Source organism: Antrostomus carolinensis, unplaced genomic scaffold (genome assembly GCF_000700745.2).
Source record: "Antrostomus carolinensis isolate BGI_N321 unplaced genomic scaffold, ASM70074v2 scaffold1281, whole genome shotgun sequence".
Taxonomy (NCBI): domain Eukaryota; kingdom Metazoa; phylum Chordata; class Aves; order Caprimulgiformes; family Caprimulgidae; genus Antrostomus; species Antrostomus carolinensis.
Genome location: NW_010291782.1, coordinates 68,718 through 77,879, shown reverse-complemented (window position 1 = coordinate 77,879; position 9,162 = coordinate 68,718).

Here is a 9,162-nt window from a genome sequence, read left to right as displayed (position 1 = left end):
TGCTCTCTATTCCACAAAGAAGAGCAGGATGCATATTATACTGCAGATGATAACTGCAGTGCCTTATGTATCATGTGTGATCACACAATCATGAGCATCTTCCCAGGGAACTTCTTGGAAGGCTTCCAGGCCTGTGGTCTTGGAGAAGGGCAGGTTCTCCTGAAAGATAGTACCAGCTGCAAGAGAAGCAGGGACCACAAAGCTGTAAGCTAAAGATATTAATGATCTGCAGTCTGGGCAAAATTTAGGAGTTCATTTAGAAAACCACTGGGGGCAGAAAGAAGCAGTGTGAACCCTGCTAGAACATTAAATCATAAATAGCTGGAGCTGTCTGACTTTTCCAAAGCTATTCTTTTTTGTATTTGTAAATATCCTATCCTTCCTATCACAGGTTATGTGAGCATTTAAGTCAGCCTCTCGGGCTGGGATGGGCACTTTTTTTCTGAATAAGCATTACATATAATAGGACATATACTGCTTCAGGCAGTGCCTCCCTTTCCAGGAAGGAGTGCTGTTCAGAAGGAACACCGAGTGAACACAGTGATGGTGGGGCCATTGGGCAACCTTCTCTCCCGAGTGACTTGGCTGAATGCAGCAGAGTGTCAGATGCCTTGCATCTGTGCTCTCCCATTCTTGTGCTATTATCTACACACCCCAGTCTCAGCTGAGGCTGCAAGCAGGAATAACCCAAAATACCACAACAACAGCTGTTTTGTTGGATTTTATGGAACTGAAATGTAAGAGTACTGGAAATCTTCAAATAAACTTTTTCCTATAAAAGAAACTTCCAGATGCACAAGTCCTGAGTGTTTGTAAACAAGCAATGTTTGGCTAGTAAGCTTGCCCTTTTGATGTCTGCCACTTGACATTTGATTTATAATAAATATGTAATAACTTGCTGAATACCACAGTAACTCATGAGAACATTCATGCATGACTTGGTGGTAAAAGGGTGTATAATTTAATTGGAGGGCCACCATCAACCTGACCACATATTTTAGCAGGTTTTCCTTCCCTGGATAGGTTGTTCTCGAATAAAAAATTCCAAAACTGAGAGCATTCCTCACTAAAAACTTTCATGGGTTTGACAAGCCAGTGAGCAAGTGCTATGATGTTCAAAACTACATGTGATACGTAGTATGTTAATTCTACCAGACAGTCAAGGAACCTCCTTTTACATGAAGTATTTCAAAGAAAACCAGGTCATTTGTTCCACAGGTGGCAGGATGCTGTGTGCAAATATTCTCCCTACATTTATGATCTTACAGTGAAGCAAGTAGACTTCACCTATGAAAGACTCACATCGCTTTACAAGTGCCGTATCTGCTCACTGTGATACGTTATGCACTTTCCAATGGCTGTAGAAAAAGGGGCGCAAGGGGATCATGATCCTAAGCAGGATTTGTATACCACCTAAACTGCTCAAGATGGATGTCTAACCAATTAAAAGCCTGCAGCACTAGAGGTGGAAGCCTGTGGTCAGTTTTGGATACTCTGGCCTTTAGAAACCTTTCCCTAATGCTGAAGTATCACTTGCTGCAGTGCAATCCCATCACTACTTGCCTCGCCTACAACAGACATGGAGAACACATGGTTTCCTTCCTCTTTGCAGCAGTCTTCTGTGTATTCAAGGACTGCTATTCTCCACTCAGTCCCCTCTTCTCTGAGTGCACAAACACCCTTCAATCCTTTCCAGACTTCTGACTGATCTTACTGCACTCCCCTCACCTCCTTCCAGCTGGGCACAGATTTCTGGCTACACGGTGCCCCAACCACCACTTGCTACTCTGGCTAAGGCACTGCTGATGTGGAACCAAGCTGAAGGATGATTTCACATACCTTTCAGTCCAGTCTCCCAGTTTGCGCAGTGTGGCGTTTGCCTTTTGCATATTAGTGATTCATGTTTAGCCTGTGATCCATGAATGGGTCCTCACAGATTTTTTTTTTCCTCCTGCAGAGCTGCTGTCTCACCTGTTCCTCACTACATACTCGTGCTGCACAGGGCTCCTGCACGGCTAGTGATCCTTGTACTTTATGGTTTTTGTGTAAGACCAGTTCTACAGTTTGTTCAGTTTTTACAGTTCGAATCCTATCCCCCAACATGCCTGCAGTCCCTCCCACCCAGGGCTGGGTGGAGAGCTAAAAAGCAGACTCTATTCATCATGCAAGCTATTAATGAAAGTAATGAACAGTACCAGGCCACACCAGACTCCCGGGGAACTCAGAAATGAGGAGCTCAGTTTATCTTTCTATTTTGACAGCAAATTGTCTGTAACTACTGAGCCTTGTTTCCCATCAGTCTGATACTCTCTTTTCATCTGGCCATATTTCTCTTACTTGCTCACATAAAGCTCTGCCAAAAGCCTTAAGAAAATCAAGATATATGGCATTCATTGTTTCTCCCTGTCAGCATACTAAGGATTACCTCATCAAACGATGAAATTAGATGGTTTGACAAGGTTTGTTCTTCAGAAAGCCATGGGGTTTTTTTTCCTCTAGGTACTTATGAATAATGGCTGAGTATTTTTTCCAGTATTTTTTCAGGAACTGAAATCAGGTGATCTCTCTATAATGCTCTGACTCTTCTTTCCCCCTTTTTAAAAGAAAAGCATTACATTTGCCCTCCTCCCTTCTTTGATATCTCACCTTTCTGGAGAGAACCACAAATGGCTCTGAAATTACATTAGGTAATTCTCCACATATTCTGGGGTATAATTCATCAAGCCCAGTTAATTTTATTATAGTTGACTTCTTTATGCCCTTTCCAACCCATTCTCTCCTTATCCTAGGTGCTGTCCAGCTGTAGTGTCAGTTGTGTTGGTTACCTGCCTGCAGCCAGCTCCTGAAGCCCCGAAGACAAAAACAGCACATGGCTCTCTCAGTAACATTTCCCCTTTCTGTTCAGTAATTAGCCATTTCCCTGGGATTTGTTTTACTCTGGGTGTAGAAGTATTTCTGCAGAAGTATTTCTTGTTACCCTTTAGGGAATTTGCTCATGTTACCTCATTTTGTGCTTTGTGATTCAATCCTGTATGCTAGTGCCATGCTTGTATACTCATCCTCAGTAATCCTCTAGTTTCTTAGTACCTATCTTCTCTTTCTTAGCAGCCTTGCTCTTGCATCTGCCCGGAGTAGGATCTTCCCAGTCAAATCTCTGAACAATTTAAAATATGTCTTCCTGAGGTCTATACTTGTTATTTTGTTGTCTTCCTTCTCCTTCAATTTCCAAAGGAAGGCCATGGAAGATGGAAGCAGTTAGCTCCTCTGAAAATAAGACTTTAACTGTGTTTTTGTTATTTTGATCACAAGGCCAGCAAGAAAAACTCTAGGCCTCCTGTTTCTTCAGCATTACTGTAGAGACATTTTTTGCCAGACTACATTACACTGTGAATGCTGCTCAAGCTTTCTTATCTGTGTGTGGTATCTGAAGCAAGGTGCACAGAGTGCTTTGTGAAAGTTTTAAAAAATTGGCAGCATCTCCAGCTGTGAAAGTCTCTACTGCTTCTAGTCCCTATCAGGAAAAAAAACCAGCCTCAGATCATCAAGGTTTTCACAAATGTTACAGAGATAGCTGATTATGTTGCTCAGACACATTTGGTTTTGCTGGGAAACATACAACTGTCTTGATGGGTTTTTAGCTACACCTGTTAAAGTGCATTTACCCAGGTATAAATCACCAGTGCCAACTGCCCACAGTGTCGCACAACCATATCTTTCTGAAATGGTATTCCATTTGAACACATCTTCCACCTAATAGCAAAGATGGCTTTGAAAATTTAGATAACAAACTAGAGAAGGTTTGTGCATGTGCTCTGTGGTGAGAGGGCACACTTAGAGGGCTTTAGGCCTTATGTGGTCAAGAGCTAAATTTAACATATTTTTCAAGTTCTGAACTGTTTTGATTAGAAACTGATCTCAAGCCTTTCAGCTAGTTCCTACACCTACGACATGTCAGACGATATGCCTGGAAGTCATCAAAATTCAGCCTGTGTCTGTCTTACTTGAACAATAGTGATGCTGATGGAACAACCACAAATGAAATAACAAATCAACAAGCTAATCTACATCCTTCCAGCATCACTTCCTAAAATGTGATGTAACCACATAAGCATACCGCAGCCTATAACTTACATGTCTCACACAAAACTCGAGCACTTGCAAACTTTAGGAAGTATAGACCTAAAGTTAAAATTTGCAGCTTTACATTAACTGAAGTATACATACATCTCTTGCCTTGCTTTCATGTTCTGTCCAGAACTAGAAGCATGATAAGCTAGTTATTCCAAGAAAAAAAAAAAGAAAAAAAAAAAAAGGAAAAAAAAAAAAGGCAAAAAAATGCTTTATAACATTTGTGACCAAGGTGGAATATAACAGAAACCAAAAGGTGGGGAGACAGTCTTCTCACATGGTTCGCAGTCCCAGCTTACCACCTTAACAGAATTCAACAGGTCAAATCATGAGCTGGTATGAAATCCTGGCCCAATGAAATTTGTGGCAAAACTCCCATTGATATTTCTGGGGCCAGGATTTCAGTCTGGCCAAGCTGTGCCCAAATGCTGACCTTTCTTAAAAAACGGCAAATGTCATGCAGCATTTTGTACATGAATGTGTTCATATTCTGACAAACTGGAATGTTTTGGGGCAAGGAAATATACACAGGGTGACTTTGCCGTCAGGTCAAAATAGGCTCTGGAAGACACTGTCCCCACTGCAGGTGAAAGGATGTACAAAGGAATACTCTGCAGTGCAGGCAGATGGTAACCAAGTAGAGTGCTCTGTGGAGCTACGGATTTTGATATGAGAGCCCGTGACTCCCTAGATCCATGAGAGTTATGTTATTCTCAGCAAGATGCAATGTGCTCAAACACTACTCAGCAACAGATGATGCGCAGATTAACAGAGGCTGGAGGTGTTTGGAAGAGATGAGTATGAGTCGGGTTTTCTGGAACTCACACATACCCAGCCACAGCACCTGGGTGCCAGATGATTTGCTCTCTCCCGGCTGCTTAACCCACAATCACCGCTCTCCTTCAGCAGATGGGACAATAACAAACAGGCATTCCTAGCATGGGTCCAACCTGGATCTTGACTCTGGGGTTGTTCCTTCTGCTTTGAAATCTATACTGCTGTCTTAAACTTAAAACAATACTTGGCCACTTCAGCTGATGACAGTGGAACAATATACTCCACCTTAGCCTGCCTGTTTGTGTCTGACTTGTGTACGGTGTGTGCTCTTCTCACTTCCTGCAGCCAGGCTGCAGCAAGAATTCGAGTGTTCCTGTGCTGTCTCTTGCTCTCCACACCTTTCTGGGTTTCTGCCTGTCCAGAGCTGATACTGGCTCTAGTGCTCTGATATTAACTTAGGTTCAATGCATTATTTTAAGCTAATTAACAAATGAAAAGTAGCAAAATCTATCCCCTGGAATGAAAGGAAGAACCAAGAACAGATGTTGAAATATCAAAGTGATGATGTCAGTTAAGCCTCTTTACAAAACAGTCAAGTGGAAAGACTGAAAAGGAAGGTTGTACTTTTCCTCCAATACAGGTCAAAGAAAAAGCTAAACATCCCTTCTCCTCCCCATTGTTGCAGGACTGCAGAGATTGTGCTTTTTCAAATAGTTTCCCTGATTCAATCAAAGTTATTTACCTTCTTTATACAGGTTTACTGCTCTCACACTGTTAATCCCCTCTAGGTATTAAGAAAAAGAGGAATCTATTTCTACTAGCTTTATTAGTGCAATGCAATTTTCCCAGACCCAGAGCTCAATGAATTGTTTATGGTAATAAGTGATTAGTTTAATTTAGTCCATTTTTCCCTGCTTGTGACTTGACCATCACATCATCCTGACTTTTGTGTTTGTAGGATTAATTGTAAATATTCACCAAACAGATTATACAAATACATTTCAATTGATGTGTTGTTTGCAGACCAACGTCTTCGAAAACACCCAATTCATTTTTTACCCCCCAAGGGTATGTGGCTGGTTGCCTAATTCACATGCCATCGTTTCTGGCAGAGAAACCAAAACTTTTAAAATAGAAGAATAATGATGGAAGCCTATCAGTTACTGAACAGATAATAATGCCCCTGTATAATGATCTTCCAGATTAATATTAATCTGTGTTAAAAATTGTTTACAAAATGTTTAGGACTCAGAAATAAATCATTAAACTAACAGCTTAAATAAACATGACCCCTGGAAACTAGGAGTGAGACCTAATCATGAGAATAGTCACAAATCACTTCTCTCTAGTTCCAATAGCTCTGCTTCTTACTAATTTGTCTTTTATCCTGCAGGGCTGCTCTGTCAAAACCTCCAAGGCTATTACATATAATACAAAATCCACATGCAACTAATCATGGAAATTTGACTAATATTAACTAAGGGTAATTTGATTGAACAGGCAAAATATTATATAGAATAATTTGTTTTGTAAAAAACATTTACAAAATTACTTCCAATTATGAAAGGAGGATTGAATTAACGATTGTCTTTTTCATACGCCACATGAACACTTGGGAGACTTGTGAGAATATTTCTTAATAAAAAGTGTGTGCAAGTACCTTAAGAGGTAGAATTAGAGCTGATGGAGTCATCAACAATAATCTGATGAAGCCAAGGAAAAATGACACCAGAAAACTTCATGTTTCTGAGGCATAAAAGTAAAAGCTCAGAAATTTAATTGTGAGCTCCAATTTTATCATAATACCTTAACAGACTTGGCTACAAAAATGTACTTTGACTTTTATAAACTTTCAGACTGTCCTGAAATCAGCAAAACCAAAGTTTTCCCATTGTATTTAATAACCTCTAAAGCTAAGTGAAATATTAAAATTTGATTGTATTTTAGTATCATCTTAAAGATTATCCAGACAGCTGCAATAAGCAATAGGTAGCAGGACCTCTTCAAGGCCAAACTTTGCGTATATGAAAAGATAAGATTACTCTGGTTTTATTATAAAGGAATCCACACGTACATGAGACAGCAGCAATGTGAAGTGGAAGCCCATATACCTAGCTTTCTAATCCTAACAGTTGCCTACTGACTCAGGGACAAGTTTCCTAGGTAGTTCTAGCACCTGGTGTTTGGTTATCAGTCAGTTTTGGGATAATGTCTGGTTTAAGGGCCAGGTTTAGCCTGTAGGAACAATACACCCAATCTGCAGTCTGCTGTCTCCCATGAGCCCTTTAGCAGTGGTCATGCAGGTCAGCCATGAAATATACCAGCCGAAGGACAGCAAAATTCCTGTTCACATTAACAGGCTGTGCATGTGCCTGTTGGTTCATGTGATGAGGGATAAGCCTGTGTCATTACATGCCATTGGCATGTCTCAGGTACCAGTACTTGTTGGCTCCATGTCCTAAGATACATTAGGGGAGACACCTAAACATTCAGCACCCAGGTGGCTTTCTAATGGACCTTATGGCTTGCACCAGCAGTCAGACTGGACACCTCTGAAATAAAGCATGGAAGTTTTTTCTGCTTCTTGTGTGGATGTGACTTCTAATAAACCATCATATGATTTTTTTCTCCTCCTCTTTAAACCAGCAAGGATTCCTATCCTCTGAACCCACCAAGCTCGCTGTAAACAGCAAAATGGTTATTTTCAATTTCCCGTTTAAAGGAATGCTGACATGTTGAATAAAAGCAGTATTTCTTTCCTAAGAAAAAATCCATTATAAAATTAGTAAGTACTTGTCACAATTCATATGCATATACAAGTGAGTAAGCAGATGCTTCCTACTGTGATTTGAAAAGGGCTTCCTCCTGCTTTAGGCACTTTTCACAGTTAAGAATCAGGAATTTTGGTCCCTAGTTCCTGCATGGAAATATTTAAAACTCTTTCTAATATATTTACGATGTTTTCCTATGCAGCTGAGCATAAATATTTCCAGTGTGCTATGACTCAGTATTTTTTTTGAAGTGGCAGAAACACAATGAAAAGTCTGTTTCTCATAGTATTTTGGCAGAAAACAACTCTGTGGGCTAGTGTTGGCAACACCACAGTCTAAGAATAGGGCACTTCTCAGGCAGAAAGTTGTTGAATTTGGACATAAGCTCAGTTTGCCTAGGCGTAAAGAAGCCATTGTCTTCAGGGAAAGGAGTAATTTGGAAATGCTTATCCTACAAGTTAGAGTGCATTAGTATCTACCAAAATACTTATTTCCTGTGAGGGCTACTCAGAATGAAGTAATCTCAAAGAATATATTCCATTGTATGAGTGAGGTCGCTGGGCAGCCCCTCCGACACTTCCTCCAAGGGACTCTCATTGTATGGAGTGCTCTATTCTAGTTTCAGTTGTTCATAAACATGACTAATGCTTCCTTCCAAGTTTGTGTAAATGGGAAGAACTGTAAATGGATGATGCTTCTCCATGCATGTACCACGCTGATAGCACTAGGACCATCTTTATAAAATGTTGCATTTGGGTAAGACAAAAAGTAACACAACAATAAGGAAGTGAATCATAGAATGGTTTGGGTTGGAAGGGACCTTAGAGATCGTCTAGTTCCAAGCCCCCTGCCATAAGCAGGGACATCTTCCACTAGACCAGGTTGCTCAAAACCTCATCCAACCTGGCCTTAAACACTTCCAGGGAAGGGGCATCCACAGCTTCTCTGGGCAACCCGTTCCAGTGTCTCACCACCCTCACAGTGAAGAAGCATGGAAGTGAAAGAGTTAAAGCTTTTAAAAATGAGTCTGATCATGGCAACCTTATAACCTTATATCCAGAGATGAGCCTGGGCTGTCCTGTTTTTTTAGTGGAGGTGGAAGTGTTTTCTCTAGCTAAGGCTTTACCTATAAATACAAACTATGTAGATTGTTCACTACAAATAAAGGCAATGCAGACAACTCCCTGGAAACCCTAGCACTGCCCCAGAAAGCTTTCCTCCCTCAGCAGCCCTCCACAGACCCTCAGACCTTGCAGGACCTGTGACACTCCACCTTGCCCTCAGATAAGAAAAAACAGCCCTAGCAGACAGAAGTCTTGTTATTGATATTTAGGTATCTATGTAACTTCTCCAGCCAAGCTCTAGACAGCAAGGTCTGGAAGCTATCTTTTTGCACAAAGTTGAATTCTGAATTTGTCTGTTCAAGATTTCTAGCTCTTAAGTTCTTTGGAAGATGCTTCCTCTTATTTAAAATTGCTTGTAGCTT